The sequence below is a fragment of the Sus scrofa genome, chromosome 15 (assembly GCF_054392235.1).
Source record: "Sus scrofa isolate SSC_HxYL_T2T_F1_AM1 chromosome 15, Sscrofa_HxYL_maternal_Yorkshire_Landrace_v2.0, whole genome shotgun sequence".
Lineage (NCBI taxonomy): Eukaryota > Metazoa > Chordata > Mammalia > Artiodactyla > Suidae > Sus > Sus scrofa.
The window spans coordinates 123906485-123926611 of NC_139397.1; the positions used below are offsets into that span (position 1 = coordinate 123906485).

Sequence of the window (20127 nt, forward strand, 5' to 3'; positions counted from 1 at the left end):
GGAATCACGAGGTTGTGGGTTCGATCCCTGGCCTCGCTCAGTGGGTTAAGGATCCGGCGTTGCCATGAGCTGTGGTTTAAGTCATAGATGCGGCTTGGATCCCTCATTGCTGTAGCTATGGCTGTGGCTGGTGGCTACAGCTCCAATTAGACCCCTAGCCTGGGAACCTCCATGTGCCACGGGTACGGCCCTAAAAAGCAAAAAAAAAAAAAAAAAAAAAAACAAAAAACAAATGAAAAAACCCCATAAAGTACAATTCACACAGGCATGGCCGTCCTAATCAGACACTTCTTTTAATCCAAGGTTGCAGTCTATCAGAAAACCTACAGAGATATGGAACCTTCAGGTCCAAGTACTAATAAACACAGGAAACAAGAAATATCTTGGGTCTTCAAAGGTTTCAAAGAGAGGAAAAGAGGCCAGCTTGAGTTTGAAAAGAGGAAAGGGAGAGGGAAGGGGAAAGTTCAACGAATCTCTTGTTCCTTACCCATTCGGGGCACTCTGGCCAGCACTCCATATATCGGGGGGACCAGGTCCCAGTTGTGGCCGCTGAGTCTGGTCTGTTGGCGGGTGACCCAGGTCCTCAAGAACCCTGAGTGGTTGGGATGTCAGTCAAGGCAAAGAAGGGATATCCCACCAGAGTTGAGAATTCTGAAAAGTTTTTTTTTTTCCAAGGTAGTTTTCTCTAATAACTGCATATGAAATAAAACAGCCCATTTTGACTATTTTGATTTTTTTTTTTTTTTTTTTTTTTTTTTTTTTTAGGGCCACATCAGCAGCATATGGAAGTTCCCAGACTAGGGCTTGAATCAGAGCTGTATCTGCTGGCCTACACCACAGCCACAGCAACACGGGACCTGAGCCTTGTCTGCAATCTATGCTGCAGCTTGCAGCAATGCTGAATCCTTAAACCACTGAGCAAGGCCAGGGATCAAATATGCATCCTCACGGATGCTAGTCAGATTCGTTACTGCTGAGCTACAATGGCAACTCCTGACTAATTTTAGGGTAAAACTTTTTCCTTTAATACTCAATTAAGTGGATACTTGGAAGTATAAGTTTTGTACATACATAAATCTGGCTGAGGTGTTAGTTGGAAGATGGCTTTCTGGATCTCCTCATTTTTCTGTTTGAGACTCTATTTCCCATTTTATTTTATTTATTTATTTTGCTTTTTAGGGCTGCACCTGTGGCATATGGAAGTTCCCAGGCTAGGAGTCCAATCAGAGCTGTAACAGCCTACACCACAGCCACAGCAATGCCAGATATGAGCTGCACCTGTAATCTACATACACCACAGCTCAGGCAACGATGGATCCTTAACCCACTGAGTGAGGCGAGGGATTGAACCAGCATCCTCATGGATATTAGTTGGATTCATTTCTGCTGTGCTACAATGCGAACTCTTATTTCCTATTTTAAAGTTGAGTTTGTCAGGGATAAAGTTTACTAATGACATTATGCAGTGGGACAGTGCTGCTTCAGAGCTTAGTTCCTCTAGGATTTAGCCCAGAGTTGCTTCAGCTCCCTTTTACTGAGAGTGTCTCGGGTCTCCCAGTGGCATCTAGGACACCACAGGTTCTCAGATCGCTGAATGGCCAGTTCTTATTTGAATTCCCAGTTTAGCAGGTTTTAATTAAAGAGTGGGTTTTTCCCTATGAGACCACTGCACAGCGTGAGGACTCGGCCTCCACCACCCCCATTAAATTTCTCAGTCAACTCAGAAAATGATAACCGGCCAGAAGGAGCCTTGTCCCTTTTTTTTTTTTTTTTTTTTTTTTGCCTTTTCTAGGGCCACTCCTGCGGTAAATGGAGGTTCCCAGGCAAGGTGGTCTAATTTGGATTAGTAGCCACCGGCCAATGCCAGAGCCACAGCAACTCGGGATCTGAGCCACATCTGCGACCTACACCACAGCTCATGTCAATGCCAGATCCTTAACCCGCTGAGCAAGGCCAGGGATCGAACCTGCAACCTCGTGGTTCCTAGTCAGACTCATTAACCACTAAGCCACGATGGGAACTCCTTGTCCCTTTTCTTTGGGGACAAGAATGTAATACTTTCATCTTCACCCTGACAAATTCCATCAAGACAGCAGAATTGAGGAAAAGTGCCAGATCAGTCTCTTACCTAAACACTCAGCCCAGACCCCTCAGTATCTTCAACCAAGAAAGCCACAGTATCTTAGTCATTGGTTCCCAGATATAGATGCCTATGATCTTCCCCAGAGGACTGCCTAATGGAATCTCAGAGATGTTCCCAAGATTGGCTTTGTTTTTCCTTATCTCATAAAACTGAGGGTTAGGCTAGGAACTCTATTAAAACCTCTCCTAGGGTATCATCAGATGGATTAAATATGCGTGCACAAAACCTGAAGCAAAACCCGAATCCTCGCCAGCCAAAGGGGAGCCAGAAAATTACAAGTGGGATCTATCTCCCAAAAGGAAAATCCCCAAACGGGAGCCAAAGGTTCCCCAGATGGACAAGGTCCAAGGGGCCTTGGAGTGCACCCCGGGGGAGTTACCCAGATGCTGGCAGAGGAGTCACAATGTCCCAGACACTATTTTTCTCCTTCCCAAAAAGGCTTCTGGAAGTGGGAAGTTCAGGTCAGCAGGAGCAGAGGGAAAAGAAGGAGTTCCCCAAGGCCAGTGGACCCTCAGCAGCTACTGGGGTGGCCCTTGCCTTCCGACCACTTTTCCAGGAGTTCCAACATCCGAGATGGCCAGTCAGGTCTGCTCAGCACCCAGCTCCGCCCTGCGGCAGGAAACTCAGCGATCTGGCCTCAGAGAAGAGTGCTCCACCACTCCCCTCGCCCCAAGGGAGACTGGCATGGAGAGAAACCTTAGAGTGTCTGATCAAGCTGAGAGCCCTGCGGGGCCACCTACCCACAGGCAGATCCTGGATGAGCTCCCCAAATTTGTTGCCAAAATTCAGTTTCTGTCTACCAGTGCTGAATTCTGAAATGGAGAGACAGAGTTTTGGGTAAAGGAGAAAAAGATAGTTTTTATTGCTTTTCCAGGCTAAGACTGTGCCCTCCTTTGGGAAGAATTTCAGGGAGTTTTATAGGAAAAAGGAGAAAAACAGGTTTTCAGATAGGAATCAGGATTGGGGCAGGCATGCATTCTTTGGGGGAATCTTGGTCATCAAAGCTGACCTCAGGGATCTTGGCAGCATCATGATGGTGGTCAGCTGGGTCATTGCCTAGAATGACAGCACTTGTGAAACCGACAGCACTAACGGCCTAGGCCTATCCAGAACCCAGATTTGGGACTTGAACCCATGTGCCAGGACTCAAACTCAGCCTAAACCCACATTGGGACTTAAACCCACCATTTAATTAATTAATTAATTAATTAATTTATAAACTTTTTGTCTTTTCTAGGGCCGAACTTGTGGCATATGGAGGTTCCCAGGCTAGGGGTCTAATCGGAGCTATAGCCACCGGGCTATGCCAGAGCCACAGCAACGCGGGATCCAAGCCAGGTCTATGACCTACACCACACCTCACAGCGACACCGGATCCTTAACCCACTGAGTGAGGCCAGGGATCGAACCGGCAACCTCATTGTTCCTAGTCAGATTCATTCACCATGGAGCCACGATGGGAACTCCCAAACCCACAGTTTTAAATTAGAATCACTCACCCTGTGTCTGGACTTACTGAGGTTCAGGTTCTTCATGCCTCTGCACAGAATCAGTTCAGCAAGAGACAAAGTGATTGATAGGCAAGAAATAGATTTATTCAGATAGGACGCTTGCGAGAGATGCAAGCGGACAGGTGCAGAAGCTCTGCCCCAAGGATCCGGTGGGCTACAGTTCTATCATCCAGGGGGAGTAGGGATTGGAAAAGCCCACCTCTTCCTTTCTGGGAGTAGCAGATTCTCCTAAGTATCCGGTAAGGTATGTATTCAAATTAGCAGAAGGGTGGTCCTCAAATTCCTGCCCTTGGTCTGAACCTGAATGCAGGCCTCATCCCACCCCGACCTGACTCGAGGTAATTCTCGCACTTCCACTCAGCAATCCTGCCTTGTTCTGATGGCTTTTTTGAGCAATTTCTTAACTTACAGCATTCTCCCAAAGTCCCCTAGATTTTCTTCTATCTATGATCCTTTATTGGGACTTCTACAACTACTGGCCTACTCCATCCCTATCATTCCCCCCTCCAGGTGTTTTACCCCTTTATGCCTAAAGGGGATATGGGGTGGTGACCCTTCGGTAACTACTTCCTGCTGAGACAGGGCGTAGGCCTGCCTAGGGAAGGAGTAAAACACCGGGCTAACTGTCCCTTTTCTGTTGGGAGGGCTGAAAGCCAATGCTGCTCTGGTTAACATGATTTTCCCAATCACCTCAGAGATTAAACACCTTATGGCGAAACCAGTAGCGCCAGGAGGACCAGCACATCGGACCAGCACGTCTATGTGCATCTTTGGGTCCAGGAGCATGGGCCAGAGGGCCCAGCATCGCCTTTAGCACCAGCAGTGCCAGGATAACCTTCAGCACCAGGTTGGTCATTAGCACCGGGGGGGGGGGGGGGGGCAGCGAAGCCAGCTGGGCCAGGGAGCTCAGGCTCACCATGCTCGCTGGGGAAACCTCTCTTGCCTCTTGCTCCACAGGGGCCAGGAGCACCAGGGTCACTGGGTTTGCCTGCAGTGGGGCTTGTAAGTCCAGGGGGTCCCTGACCTCCAGCTTCTCCATCTTTGCCAGCAGGACCGACAGTGCCGGAGGTCCAGGAACACCTCGCTCTCCAGTTTTGCCAGGCTCTCCAGCAGCACCCGGTCCACAACACTCGCCAGGGAGTCCAGGCAGGCCAGTAGGTCCAGGTTCACCTTGGACTCCTCTCTTGCCCTCTTCTCCAGCAGGGCCAGGGGGCCTTGAATACCAGTGGGGCCAGGCTCTCCTTTGCTGCCAGGAGCACTCAGGGTCAATGCTGTTGCCCCTGGGACCAGGGGGGCCGCTAGTGCTAAAAGTCCAGAGGGGCTCCTCAGAGACCAACTTCACACTTAGAACTGTGGGAAGTAACATAATGCCTTTTCCATCAATGGAAATCTTGGTGACTCCATTTTGCTCTGGTTTCGGCTGAAATGCCCTCCTGAGACCCCCCTCCTCTTTCCCTCTTCTCCCAGTAACCATTTGTTTCAAATTAGCCACCGGAGAAGAATGTGAGCCCTGACCTGACCGATGGGAAGGGGACAGGTACATCGCCTGCGTTAGGGATCAATAGGGAGGGTCTTTTCTTCTTTGTGTTTGCTTTTTGAGCACCTGCGCCCTTCTGCAGAAGTAAAGAGCCTTGTCAAGATCTCCCCCTGTTCATGCCTCTCATTTTTCAACACTGACCATCTGAGCCATGTCCCCAACAGCACTAGGGAAGCCAGAAGGACCACTGGCACCCATGGGATGAGGGGTCTAGCAGCACCAATAGCATCATCATTTCCATAAGCACCAGCAAGGCCAGGGGGTCCAGTGTGATTTCTCACTATGGGGGCCCATTTGACCAGGAGCTCCATTTTCACCAGGGCTTCCAAGCTTTCCAGCTTTACCACTCTTGCCAAGGAGGGGGGGGTTGTCAGGGGAACCACAGGGACACATGGGACCTGAGGTGCTAGGCTCACCGGGGGGGGGGGGGGAGGAGGCGCTTGGAAACCTTGGGGACCAGGTGCACCATTGTCTTCTTTGGGTCCCTCGACTCCCATGGTTTCCTGGTCTGTGGGTGGCACCTCGCCTTTGGGGAACCCTCTCTCCATAAACAAGTTAGGGCCTTAGCAGTAGTCCCCTCTGCCTCTGATTTTAAGGGGTACCGCTCTTTGCAGGTATATTCCTGCCCAGGTCTCAACTGGATATCTTTGGCCAAGCCTGGACCCTTGATATTCCACACTCCAGGGTCCACTAAGGCTTCTACCTCAGCTTCAGATTCAATCAGTTCCTGATGAGGGTGGGTCCCTTACTCCGTGAGAAAGAGAGTGACCCCCAACTTGGTTAATTAATCTCTTCCCAATAAAAGGAGAGGACAATCAGGCACGAACAGAAAAAAATGCAAAAGCAGCTGTCCATTGACGTTCCGGGCTCCAGGAAAGTGCGCCCTTGCCTCTTCCCTGACAGTCCTCATGATTACATACTCCTTATGATTACCAAGGTTTCCAATCCTTTGGGTTAAGATCGAGAAGGCTGCACCAGTATCCTTCTGCATATTTCTCTGGGTGCATTTCAGCCATTTCATCCCTGTTACTGAAAACCAAATAAGCCAGTTGGAGTAAACTGTTCATTGGAGTCTGAGGACCAGCAGTTGCTTTCTGAAATTTGCGTCTGATATCCAGGGCAGACCAGGCTATGGAATGCATAGCCAAAAGGGCCTGTCCCTCAGGGAAGGAAAGATCCACATTTTACACTTCCTAAAAGCCTGCACTCGTCTCCCTTGGAAGACTGCAGGATTTTCATCCTGTCTCTGTTGGACCTTCTCATAATTTACAGGTTTTACTGTAAGTTTCTTCACAGCCTCTATTAAACAGTTAATCATATGATCCTGTCTTTATCAATAGAATTCACCTGGTGGATCTGCCTCAGGAACAGCATCATTCCCCACCCAGTGCACTGCATGGCCCTATCAGGCCCAGGCTGCCATTGGTCTGCCATTGGTCTTCAGGGGCTCTGGCTGCCAGTATTATATGCTGCTTCTCCTCAGGGGTGCCGCATTGGGAGAGTCAGATCTGTAAATTCCCCCAGCTGAGATGAAAAGATCTCACTAGTCACATAAACCCCTTTACAAATCATTCAGGATCCTCAGAAAAACTTCCCAACTTGTCCTCTGCCATACTTAGATCAGACATTGAGAAAGGCACATGGATTCTAACGGCTCCCTGAGTTCCATCAGGAACTTCTCTCAGAGGCATATCCACAGGGGCAGTTGTGGTAATTTAAACCACTGCAAGTGCTAGCTGGGCTAAGGATGGGCCCCTTGGGTAACTCAGGGTACAAAGAAGAGGTTCCTGAATATGGAGGGAGCCTCTTTCCATCCCTTGCTCCATCCTCCCTTGGGACAATAGCCTCAGCTGGAGGAGGGGCTTCCACAGCTTCTGTTGACATGGAGACGTCCACCTGGGCCACAGCGCCTCCTCAGGAGGGGCTGACCTTTGGACGGCCTCATAAGCTGGGTCAGTTAAAATGTCTTCTGTGTTTGTATCAGAATTATCCCTCCAAGATACATATGCCTTAAGTGAGGCCTTTGGGGTCTCACTGTCCAGAGGGGTATTGAGTGGGATTGATGCAGCCTGACCCGTTTCAGACCCAACCCTGAGGTGATGCCTCTAACTCCTGTGTTATCCAAATTCAAAATACACCACGCAATTTGGTCAATTTGCACTTAACTATTTCAGATGTTAGCTCTTCTGAGGTAGTTTCCTAACCAGGTATTAGGGCCCGAGAAATTGCCGACAGAAGGTGTCCCCGACAGTGTCCCCGACAGGAGGGATTTGGTCTGGCTGCAAGCTGCGAATAAAGTGTTAGCACCCACAAGGGCTGGGCAATAAAAAGTGGGTTAATGGGAGAAAGTAATAGAGCAGGGGAAAACCCTCAGAATCAAGGAGGAATGTAGAGAGGACCAAGACCTAACTCTGAACATTGTCTTGCCTTATATCTGTCCCTTCGTGGTCCGCCAGCTGAACCTGACAGCACTAACAGCCTGAACCTAGCCAGAACACAGATTGGGACTTGAACCCATGTGCCAGGACTCAAACCCAGCCTATACCCACTTTGGGACTTGAACCCATGGTTTTAAATTAGAATCACTCACCCTATGTCTGGACTTACTGAAGTTCAGGTTCTCCATGCCTCTGCGCAGAAGGAATTCAGTGAGAGCAAAGTAACAAGCAAGAAATAGATTTATTAGGATAGGACGCTTGTGAGAAATGCAGGTGGGCAGACACGGAAGCTCTGCCCTGAGGATCCGGTGGGCTAGTTTCACTTGGAGTAAGAGCATATAGATCAGAGATTATAGCAATCGAGGAAAGTTCCTGAAAAGCATCATGTGCCAATAATATTTAACCTACAAGCAATTGGGCTCAGGGTACCTAATCTTTAACTTGTGCGTGATTGTGTTCAGGGTGCAATTAAGCCAGGGAGAAGGACAGGGAAGGACTCTAAGCTGTTCAACTTGAAAGTAATCATTTCTAGGAGTTCCCATTGTGGCTCAGTGGTAACAAACCTGAGTATTGACAAGGTCACAGGTTCGATCCCTGGCACCGCTCAGTTGGTTAAGAATCGTGAGCTGCGGTGCATGCAGTTTGCAGACAGAGCTCGGACCTGGCGTTGGTATGGCTGTGATGCAGCCCTGCAGCTGCAGTTCGAATTCAACCCCTAGCCTGGGAACCTCCAGAAGCCATGGGCGTGGCCCTGAAAAAGACACACACACACACACACAAAGCATTCATTTCTAAAAGAAGTATAAGGAACAACTTTTCTCTTAGGCATACAAGATGCCTATATTATTATGTATATTCCTTGGGAGGGAACCAGGATCCTGCCCCAAGGCTAGGCTATTGTTGGTTTTGTTCCTCCCTTGTTTTTGTGTTCCCTTCCTTCCCTGATTAGCAACTCTAAACCTGTCCCTAGGAACTCATGGAAGGTCGTGGTGGCTGAATGAGGACTCCAAGAAATGGGGGACACAGAAAGGTTTTTGTGCCCAGGAGTCCCACAGTGCCCGGCTTGGTTACATTAGTATGGGAATCTCTAGTCGCATCCATGTTATTGTAAATGGCATTATTTCATTATTTTTTATGGCCGAGCCCTGATTTCCTTATCTGGAGAAGAGGGATAATGATATTATTTACATCACAGTGTGGTTGTAAGGTTTCAATAATATAGTATATGTAAAGCACATCAAGAAGACAGTCTCAGAGTTCCCGTCGTGGCGCAGTGGTTAACGAATCCGACTAGGAATCATGAGGTTGCGGGTTCGATCCCTGGCCTTGCTCAGTGGGTTAATGATCCGGCGTTGCCATGAGCTGTGGTGTAGGTCGCAGACGCGGTTCGAATCCTGAGTTGCTGTGGTTGTGGCGTAGGCTGGCGGCTACAGCTCTGATTAGACCCCTAGCCTGGGAACCTCCATATGCCATGGGTGCAGCCCTAGAAAAGACAAAAAAAAAAAAAAGACAGTCTTAATAAAGACAGTAGTATTAGTAGTATTTGTATTAGTATTACCTACCATGAATTGCTCACAGTGCTTTTCACTTACACTATCTGTTACTGTACTGAGTGCTATTATTTCCTATTCATCTGTGCCAGGGCCCACAATTGCCTCCTCAAAATCCATTCCTTCTTTCTTTCTTATCATCAGAACCACAATTTTATTTAGGAAATAAATAGTCTTGTTGTATCCTGATAAAACACTGTATTTTGCAGCTTCCCTAGATGCTGAGAATGGCCACTAAGATGGACGTGGTAAACACAGTCTGGAGCTTCAAGGAAAGCTGGCTTGGCTTTGGAGGCATGCCTTGGAAGGTGGACAAGATGACTGCAGTGTCAGCAGTGCTTTTGCAACTATCAGGGAATGAATTTTTTTTTTTATTTTTTTGTCTTTTGTCCTCTTAGGGCCCCACCTGTGGCATATGGAGGTTCCCAGGCTAGGGGTCTAATCAGAGCTGTAGCCGCCAGCCTACGCCACAGCCAGAGCAACTTGGGATCCGAGCCTCGTCTGCAACCCACATCACAGCTCACGGCAACACCTGATTCTTAACCCACTGAGCGAGGACAGGGATCGAACCCGCAACCTCATGGTTCCTGGTCAGATTTGTCTCCACTGTGCCATGACAGGAACTCCTATCAGGGAATGAATGGTGCAGGAGAGATGTTACAAAAAGCCTAGACTCCTAGAGACCTCAGGTTTGAATTTTTTGAGGCACCGAGTGCCAATCATCTTCCACCTCCAAGCTTATTGTTTCTTAGAGATATCAGCTGCCTTTATGTGTTTAAGTCACTATTAGTTTGAGTCTGCTGTTATGGTATGCTGCCAAACCAAACTGTAACTTATATACACCACACTCTGCTAAAATTCTTGAAAAATTATATCCAATGACAACTTCATCATTCAAAGTATCATTATACCTACAATAAAGTCTCATTGTGTGAGGTAACCTGGGTTAACTTTGTTTTGAAACAAACAAAAAACTCTGAGGATCTACCTCACTGTGTGGTTATAAAGATGGAATGAAAAGCAAGTAAGCATTGGAGTTCCCATTGTGGCACAGTGGTTAACAAATCTTACTAGGAACCATGAGGTTGCGGGTTTGATCCCTGGCCTCACTCAGTGGATTAAGGATCTGGCATTGCTGTGAGCTGTGGTGTAGGTTGCAGACTCGGCTTGGATCCTGCGTTGCTGTGGCCCTGGCTTAGGCAAGGAAGCCTATAAACTGATCTGCCTAAGACAGTCACTGGCATGTGTGATCATTTGGTTTGTAGTGGCTGACATAACAGGACCAGCACCAGGGGAAACAAACTAGAGAAAATCCTGCCTTGTCCTTGGAGTAGAATGCAGGGCCAATCATTTCTTTTTTTTTTTTTTTTTTTTTGTCTTTTGTCTTTTTGTTGTTGTTGTTGTTGCTATTTCTTGAGCCACTCCTGCAGCATATGGAGGTTCCCAGGCTAGGGGTTGAATCGGAGCTGTAGCCACCGGCCTACGCCAGAGCCACAGCAACGCAGGATCCGAGCCGCGTCTGCAACCTACACCACAGCTCACGGCAATGCCGGATCGTTAACCCACTGAGCAAGGGCAGGGACCGAACCCGCAACCTCATGGTTCCTAGTCGGATTCGTTAACCACTGCGCCACGATGGGAACTCCCCCAATCATTTTTATAGCTCATCAGCTGAGAGTCTATATTATTATTTTTTTTAACCTGATGAATTCCTTATCGGGAGGATTTCAGCTCAGAAGTGATTGAGAAGGCAAGGCACTAAGGACAGTCAATATATTTCATAAGATTAAAAGCACAAAAGGAGTGACTTTCTACTCAAAGAGCATGCTAGGCGACAATCTGTAATTTCCTAATGTGTTTCTGGGCTATGAGAGAAATCAGATCATTGTATCCTTTATCTACGTTTTGAAATGATCCTGTCATTGTTCAAGGTCTCAGTAGGACGTGTATTCAGAAAAGTGCAGCTGTGCCTGCCTGTCCTGAGAGCTTGGCTCATCATGGCCTGATTCTGTACTCTTCTTTGCTGGTCATATAACCAGAACATCACAACATGGCTTAGGAATGGACTCAGTGGCTCTGCGTGGATTTTTTGAATGGTAGAAATTACAAGGACCATCTCTCCAGTCCGTGGTGGTCAATGTGATTCATGGGTGGCTTTGAAATTTTCAGATGGACTGGCATTGCCAAAAACCCTACATGAAGCCACAGTTCACATGCTGAGAACTTTTTATTAGGCTCAGTCTGCTTTAGCAACATACTCTTTTTGGTTAGGCTGTAACAGAGCAATAAAATGTCAGAAACAACTCCCAGGCAATGTATATTTATCTCATCTTAAGTTTATTCTCACTGGATTTAGGAGACAGGCCTCTCTGAAAGTTGTTGTCCATGTCCTGAGACATCTTTTGTGAAGCCACAGTGTCCAAGATGATGTGTAAAACACATAAAAGCTAAGATTATTGTTCTCCCAGCATTCTGTCCTGCTTATCTAAATAATGGCTTAATTTAAGTGGAAGGAAACATTTTCTTTTTCTTTTTTTTTTTTTTTTTTTTTTGCCATTTCTTGGGCCGCTCCAGCGGCATATGGAGGTTCCCAGGCTAGGGGTCTAATCGGAGCTGTAGCCACCAGCCTACGCCAGAGCCACAGCAACGCAGGATCCGAGCCACGTCTGCAACCTACACCACAGCTCACGGCAACGCCGGATCATTAACCCACTGAGCAAGGGCAGGGACCGAACCCGCAACCTCATGGTTCCTAGTCGGATTCGTTAACCACTGCGCCACGACGGGAACTCCCGGAAGGAAACATTTTCTATGGCAGCCATTCATAGATAGGTCATACATAGATAATGTAGAATTGGCAACCACATTCTAATGTTATAGGTTGGTTTATGGGAATTCCCGTTGAGGCTCAGTGGGTTAAGAACCCAACTAGTATCCATGAGGATTCGGGTTTGATCCCTAGCCTCGCTCAGTGGGTTAAGGATCCAGCTTTGCCACAAGCTGAGGCATAGATTGTGGTTGCAGCTTGAGTGTAAGCTGAGGCCTACAGCTCAGATTCGACCCCTAGCCTGGGAACTTCTATACGTCACAGGTGCAGCCCTTAAAAAAAAAAAAAAAAAAAAAAGACAAAAAAGCATTGTTTTATGACATTAAAAAATAAGCTAACTCTAAATCAACTGTAATAGAAAAATAAAAAATCATATTTAAAAAATAAGCTACCTCAATTCTACGGTATATACAGGAGACACACCTAAGTCAAAGAAGTTATGGCACCTCCATACAATGGAGTCCTCTGCGGGTGAAAAAGGAACAAAAAATATATCTATATATGATGTGAAGTGTTCAGCAAGATAGTTTCAGTTAAAAAAAAAAAAGGCCCAAGAACTGTTATAATATGCCACTTTTGGAATAAGACAGGCTATATGTATGTATCTATAATATGTGTTTATGTATGTATGTACCTGTGTGTGTACAAATATGTATCTATACATGTGCACGTATGTATGTACGTGCGTGTACATATATATTTTTTGCTTTTCATGGCTGCACCTGCGGCATATGGATGTTCCCAGGCTAGGGATTGAATTGGAGCTGCAGCTGCTGGCCTACACCACAGCACAGCCACAGCCACAAAGGATCTCAGCCTCATCTAAGACCTACACCTCAGCTCACGGCAACACTGGATCCTTAGCCCACTGAGCCAGGGCAGGGACTGAACCTGCATCCTCATGATACAGTTAGATTTGTTATTGCTGAACCTCAACAGGAATTCCCTGTACCTATATATATTGACAAAGATTCTTTGCTTGAGCAAACTTTATTCCATCTTTCCCAAACCTTCTCTTCAATGAGGATTTTTTTTCTTGTAAAATAAAAGTTTAGCAAGAATCCTACTAAGTCAGTTTTAGAGAACTCCTCACAGCATACCTGATACATATGCTAAATTAGAAGACTCTCAACCACCTCCCAAATTTAAGCAGCTTTCAAATTTTTGGAATATGCCCCTAGGTCCCATTTCAAGGCTCTAGATTCTTTTTTTTTTTTTTTTGTCTTTTTGCTATTTCTTTGGGCCGCTCCCACGGCATATGGAGGTTCCCAGACTAGGGGTCTAATCAGAGCTGTAGCCACTGGCCTACGCCAGAGCCACAGCAACGCGGGATCCGAGCCATGTCTGCAACCTACACCACAGCTCAAGGCAACGCCGGATCGTTAACCCACTGAGCAAGGGCAGGGACCGAACCCGAAACCTCATGGTTCCTAGTCGGATTCGTTAACCACTGCGCCACGACGGGAACTCCTCAAGGCTCTAGATTCTTGATGGGATTTTCACTCTTCCTTGAGAAAGAGAATTAGTTTTAGGATGACTCCTAAAGACATCATAAGAGGTCTACATTGCCCAACTAGCAGCTTCAGACTCAGAATTAGATGGACTTTGGAAGGAGGTGTTTGATACCCTCAAGTCACTGTATATGATTTATAGCCACAACTCACATGGGAAGGACGAATTGTGGGTTATATAAGAAAAAGGATGGTTGGGACCCTTCCCATGTTCTTTTGTGTTTTCAGAGAAGGTTTTTACATATCTTTTCATAGGAATAGAAGCAACTGGAGGATAAGACACTCCAAACTTTAAAATGTGTGTACAGGACTTGGTTAGCATTCAAGTAAATGGTTGGAAAATCTGACCCAGTCTGGGCCTGGTAACTCAGAATCAAGTAACTCCTTTCCCATCTTCAGACTGGAGCTGGGATTTGCCTTAAAATTGATGCCATAATTTTAGTGTTGCAGTTCTAAGGTACCAACTCTCCCAGTTTCCCCTCTGTGGAACTCCACTGTGCAGGAATGTGATTAATTTGCCCAGGGCATAAAATCCAGCTAATGCTTCAGCAGACCAGGCTTTGTCTTAGAAACATTTTCTAGTGGCTAGAAAACCAGCTCTTTCTGTTTTGTGGCTCACTGCAGGCTCTTGTCCTGAGAGCTTGTGCAATTGGTGATACAGAGGTATATTTCAGCAAGGCGGCCTTAGGCAGCTATTGTGACGGTGGGACTGACTCGCTTTGCTGAGGATTTGATTAATCTCTCTACCTAGAACTTGATTTTCTTTCTTGTCCCAATCCATGTTCCCTTCAGAATGGAGAAGAATCAAAGCGGAGAGGTGATTGAAACCAAGCAGAAGCACATGGGTTTGGGGGACATGGGTACAAAAGCCCTTCCATCTCTTCCATTTCCTGTTGGTAGGAAAAAGGCTTAGTCTCCTAGGCCTTTCCCCAGTTCCAAAACCAGACTCAAGCAGTTATTAATGAGGGAAATGGGGGAGTGAAGAAACAGAGGAATAATAAAAGCCTTCAATAGTTCAGTGAAAAAACACAGTTCTAGTTCCTCTTCAAGGGAATACATAACAATCAGATGCATATCTTTGAGCTTTTCTGCAGGAACAAACACCCACCACCCACCTAGGTGGGGGATGGTAGTTCTCACAGGGGTTGGAGCTGGAACTTGAAGATTAATGTTACCACTGGAAGCTTTTACTGTTACTTCACCACCAACCAATCAGAGGAAAGTCCCTGAGCTGCAACTCTCCCCCCAAATGCTGTCCCGCATTTTGGGCCTTTTGAGGAAGAGGCCTCATTCTACCTGTTCTCCTTGCTTGGCCTTGCAGTAAGCGGTGTTTTTTTTCCTTTACCATTGTCTGGTGTCAGTCTGTTGGCTTTGCTGCGCGGCAAGTGAGAGGACCCAAGTTCACTTCCATAAAAATGTTGGTGATTACTAAGGGACAGCCATCCTTAGTGGCTTCCCTTGGCTCATAGGCTCCTGGCCAGTGATGGCAGTTAGATTCTATTCAGCCCACCATCTGAGCAACTTTGCCGCAGAGAAACAAAGTCCTGAGTGCTTGCCGCAGACCAAGGGTCACAGATCCATGGTGCTTTTGAACCCATGATGAGGAAACAAAAGGTGCTGGCTGGTAAGACATTTCTGGTAAGTTGTAAAATCTCATGTGGGATGACACCAAGCTGTTTTGGGTGATGGTGGGAAGAAAGGACTTGGTTATCTGATTTTGAGCGAGTGCTGCTTTAATTGGATTTTTCCTTCTGGGTGGAGGAGTCTCTTGGCCATTTAGCACCACTTAAGTGATAATTGGGAAACTCCTTGTTAGATCAAGGTTTCTTTGCACTTATGTCTGAAATGGCAGGTAGGGAAATTCCCATTCTCGTGCTAGGGAATCTGCCATGCACAAAAGCCTGGATACAGTTCTGTGAGTCTGTTTCTGTCTCTAGTCATATAAGCCATAACGCAAACAGTTGTCATTTTCCATCTTGTAGTCCCCTAGCATGTATTTTGCAAAGGTGGGATGAAATTTCTTATGTATAGGTTTTTTATGTTATTATACTAAAGTGAGCCTTCTGGAGTTGGTTTGGCTTTTATCTTGGGGGGGTGTGTATCTCGGCACATGAATCTAAATTCTGTTTTATTTTCCTAACTTGGACCCTCATTGGGAGGTCCTGGGTTGGAGAGACCTCTCACTGGTGGGAGAGAAAGGAAGTGAAAGGATTAGTCATTCTCAGAGACACTCCTAGTACCGACCCTCATTAGTGGGCCCTGGTACTGACTTTCATTAGAGGATCCTGACAATTTTCATTAGGCTGCAAGGCTTTCTCCCAGGCTCATCTGCGCACTTCCTTGTAAAGTCCAGTTTTAGCAAAAATCCTGCTAAGGAATTTCATCAGAAATTAATCAAGCAATCTAAGAAAGAAATGGAAAATTTTATTCAAGCCAAATCAGGGATTATAAGCTAGAGAAAGCATCTCAGAAAGCTCTGAGAACTGTTTTGTCCATTAGAAGCCAAGCAACAGTTATATCAGTTTTCTGATATAACATCAAATAATATATTATTATTATTATTGTCTTTTGTCTTTTGAGGGCTGCACCTGTGGCATATGGAGGTTCGGGCTAGGGGTCGAATCTGCCAGCTTATGCCACCGCCACAGCAACGTGGGATCCTAGCCACGTATGAGACCTACACCACAGCTAATGGCAACATTGGATCCTTCACCCACTGAGCGAGGCCAGGGATCAAATCTGCAACCTCATGGTTCCTAGCCAGATTTGTTTCTGCTGCACCACGACAGGAATTCCCAAATGATATATTATTGACGGTCTAAATGATCTAGATCTAAGCATCGTCGTTGGTGTGTCATGTGGCATCTTAAAAGCTCAAGGAGAAATGTCATTTTTGAAAGAGCTGTCTTGAATTGCAACGGCAGGACTCTGCTAGCTTCACTATGGTGGCTATCCCTCCAGACTCCTGGCAGCTGCCCAACGTATACTTGAAGATCAGCATGGGGATTATTGTGCCAGAGCTGTATTGGAAGCATGCTCCAAAGACCTGTAAGAACTTGGCTGAATTGGCTCACTGAGGTTACTACAATGGTATCAAATTCCACAGAATCACCAAAATCTTTACGGTCTAGGGAGGTGACCCAACAGGAACAGGTTGAGGCGGAGCATCTATCTATGGCAAGCAGTTTGAAGATGAACTTCATCCCAACTTGAAATTCACAGGGTCTGGAATTCTTGCAACGGCCATTGCAGAGCCAGACACCAAACGGCAGCCAGTACTTTGTGACCCTGGCTCCCACGCAGTGGCTTGATGGCAAACACACCATTTTTGGCTGTGTGTGCCAGGGTATAGGGATGGTGAATCGAGTAGGAATGGTGGAAACAAACTCCCAGGACCGCCCCAAGGACGATGTGAAGATCATTAAGGCGTACCCTTCTGGGTAGACCTGTGTCCCTGGGGCACACCCAGGTCTTCTGAGACAGCCCTGCAAACCAGTTTCCAGATGACCTAGAACGACGTGTAACTCTAAACTTTTTTTTGGTCTTGCAAATCTGAGGCGCTGAAGAGGCTGGGGTCCTGGGTGAGAGATGGAAGTGTATTTTAATAGGATGCTTCGTTTCTCTTCCCTTGTGCCTCCGTGGACAAAACATTTGCTGAGATGTCCATACCTGACTGTTCACAGGTTACTGCTCCCTGCAAATGGCCCATGCTGCCCCTTCCTGTGTGCATCTGCTTGGTATCCTGGGAACAAAGGGCAGCCAGCCTCATTTTGCAGTGCCTAACCAGCCTTTCCTTGCAGAAATTTATATTCTGGCCTACGCCAAGGTCTTTGGTGGCTGACAGTCAGCCATAGAATTCAAAACCAAGTAGTGTCTGCATTATCGGCCTTCTTAACTATGTGTGCCCATTTCAGTCTCTTGAACTCGTTCTTTCAGGGGTTGTGCGCATCTTTGTCTCTGTTTCCCTCTCAAAACCAGAGCATCAACACTGCTGTTTCTGACACTCAGATGTCCCACGCAAAGCCACAATGAATTTTTGCCAAGTGGAAAATGCATCCAACAATCATGTTTCTAAGAAGGTGTCAAGTGGGGAATGATAATGTGTAATAATCGAGAAATGGATCTTTTATTATTATTATTATTTGTCTTTTTGCTATTTCTTGGGCCGCTCCCGCAGCATATGGAGGTTCCCAGGCTAGGGGTCGAATCAGAGCTGTAGCCACCGGCCTACACCAGAGCCACAGCAACGCGGGATCCGAGCCAAGTCTGCAACCTACACCACAGCTCACGGCAACGCCGGACCGTTAACCCACTGAGCAAGGGTAGGGACTGAACCCGCAACCTCATGGTTCCTAGTCGGATTCGTTAACCACTGCGCCACGACGGGAACTCCCGAGAAATGGATCTTTTAAAAAGAAGCAGAAGCATTGACCATTTTTCCCCCCAGGAAGAAGCAGAAACCTATAGGCAGCATAAGGGAAGAATATGAATTCTCCTTAAAAAGTAGTATTCTCATAAAGGAGAAGCACCACTTGAGTTTTTTTAATCTAAGATTTTAGAGAAAGGAAGTTAATATCTATGTAATACATAGAAACTTCCAAAATAAAATGCTATTCATGGTTGGAAAAAAAAAGCAAAATATGAAAGGTGTCTTGATGATAAGACAATGTTCTTTTTGATTGAGCAGGTTTGGTCAATGTGTGGTTTGTACAATGTACAGTCCAGAGGGAGGAGGCCAAAGGACAAAGAAGAATTCCTTTGTTTAAATTTTTCTTGTCTGGCCATAAAATATGAATTTTATTTCATAAAGCATCATTGAATACTCTTCTTTAAGGCAGCACCCTAAAGGGACACTGCGACATCTTGCGGCCGCGTGCCGCATGGACCTCAGATTCTTTTGGGCTACAGAGCTGGGATCGTAGCCAATTCTCAAAATGGAACCTGAGCAGTAGCTGCGGTAAGGCGGGATCCTTTACCCACTGTGCGGGGCCAGGGATTGAACCTGTGACTCTGTGCTCCCAAGATGCCACGACGGGAGTGGAAGCGCCAGACCTCAAATTCTTATTTGTCTTTTTAGAGCCATACTAGCGGCATGTGGAAGTTCTTTTTAGGCATAGCTGTCTTTCAAACCAGAGACACAGCCACAGCAAATCAGGAGCAGAGCTGCGCAACGCCGGATCCTATAACCCACTGGGAGAGGCCCGGGTTGGAAGCCTTGTCTTTATGCATGCCAGTTGGGTTTGTTACCGCTGAGGCACAACAGGAAGTTTGGACCTCAGATTCTTAACGTAGCTATGTGGATTTTCGGAACAAGGAACTTTGGCTCCCTAAGTGATACTCTCTCTTCTCCCTCCCTACTTGTGCCCAGTACTTGCTCGGTATATGGGGCCTTCCCAAGGTTTTTCGGTGAGTCTTCGTTTCGTCATACTTTCGTTAGGTCCCTGAAATTTCTCCTCCTTGGCTCATCTGTGCAATTCCTATAAATTCCTGTTCTGGCAAGAACCCTGCTGAGTCGGTTTCACTAGAACTTTCCACCCTCCATAAATGACTCCCTTAGATATCTGATTAAATTTGTAATTCCTTTCCATCCCCCAGAGGGTGTCTGCTGCGCACTACCAGAACTGAAAATTTTGTTTTAGAGCAACACTGCGTCTACGACCCACACCACAGCGCATGGCAACGCCGGATCGTGAACCCACTGAGCAAGGGCAGGGACCGAACCTGCAACCTCATGGTTCCTAGTCGGATTCGTTAACCACGCGCCACGACGGGAACTCCCCAATTAATTTTTTTTAAATAAGGTAACACCAGTAAAACAAACAAAAGAACCCCCCAAGATTATGTAAAGGAACAAATTCATTTGGTCCTTGTTATGGACTTAATTGTATCCCTCCAAATTCAAATGTTGAAGTCCTCACCCCTGATACATCAAAATATGATTGCATCTGGAGACAGGGCCTTTAATGAGATAATCAGGTGAAAACGAAGGCATTTGGGGGGGCTCTAACCCAAATGACTGGTGTCCTTATAAAAAGAGACAGGGGAATAGACAAGTATTTAGGGAAGACCACGTGAGGACACAGCGGGAAGGTTTCCGTCTGCGAACCAAAGAAGGAGACTTGGAGTTCCTGTCATGGCGCAGTGGTTAACAAATCCAACTAGGAACCATGAGGTTGCGGGTATGATCCCTGGCCTTGCTCAGTGGGTTAAGGATCCGGCGTTGCCGTGAGCTGTGGTGTAGGTTGCAGACGTGGCTTGGATCCCCTGTTGCTGTGGCTCTGGCGTAGGCCGGCGGCTACAGCTCTGATTCAACCCTTCGCCTGGGAACGAGCATATGCCACGGGAGCAGCCCAAGAATGACAAAAAGACCAAAAAACTTTCAGAACTGTGAGGGATAAAGTTCTGTTAAGTTGGAAAAAAAAAAAGGAAATGAAAAAGAAAGAAAGAGAAGAAGGTAAGACCTTTTCAACTTCGGTGCCTGGTTATGCAGCTGGAAGACGGGCAGTTGGGAGGCGCACCTGCACGAGGTGGCCCTTGAGGAAAGGGAGTGTGGATTTTGCGTGTCTACAGCCTTTTGCGTGTCCTCATTTGGAGACACCTAATCAATGTA

At 46.7% G+C, this 20127-nt stretch overlaps 1 long non-coding RNA gene and 1 pseudogene across 1 annotated transcript in view; both read left to right on the plus strand.

Annotated features, from left to right (window-relative positions):
• LOC146396106 (uncharacterized) overlaps nt 1-20127 on the plus strand; it is a 271106-nt gene that overhangs the window by 154990 nt on the left and 95989 nt on the right. The window lies entirely within an intron of this gene.
• On the plus strand, nt 16460-16997 carry LOC106506335 (peptidyl-prolyl cis-trans isomerase-like 1 pseudogene; annotated as a pseudogene).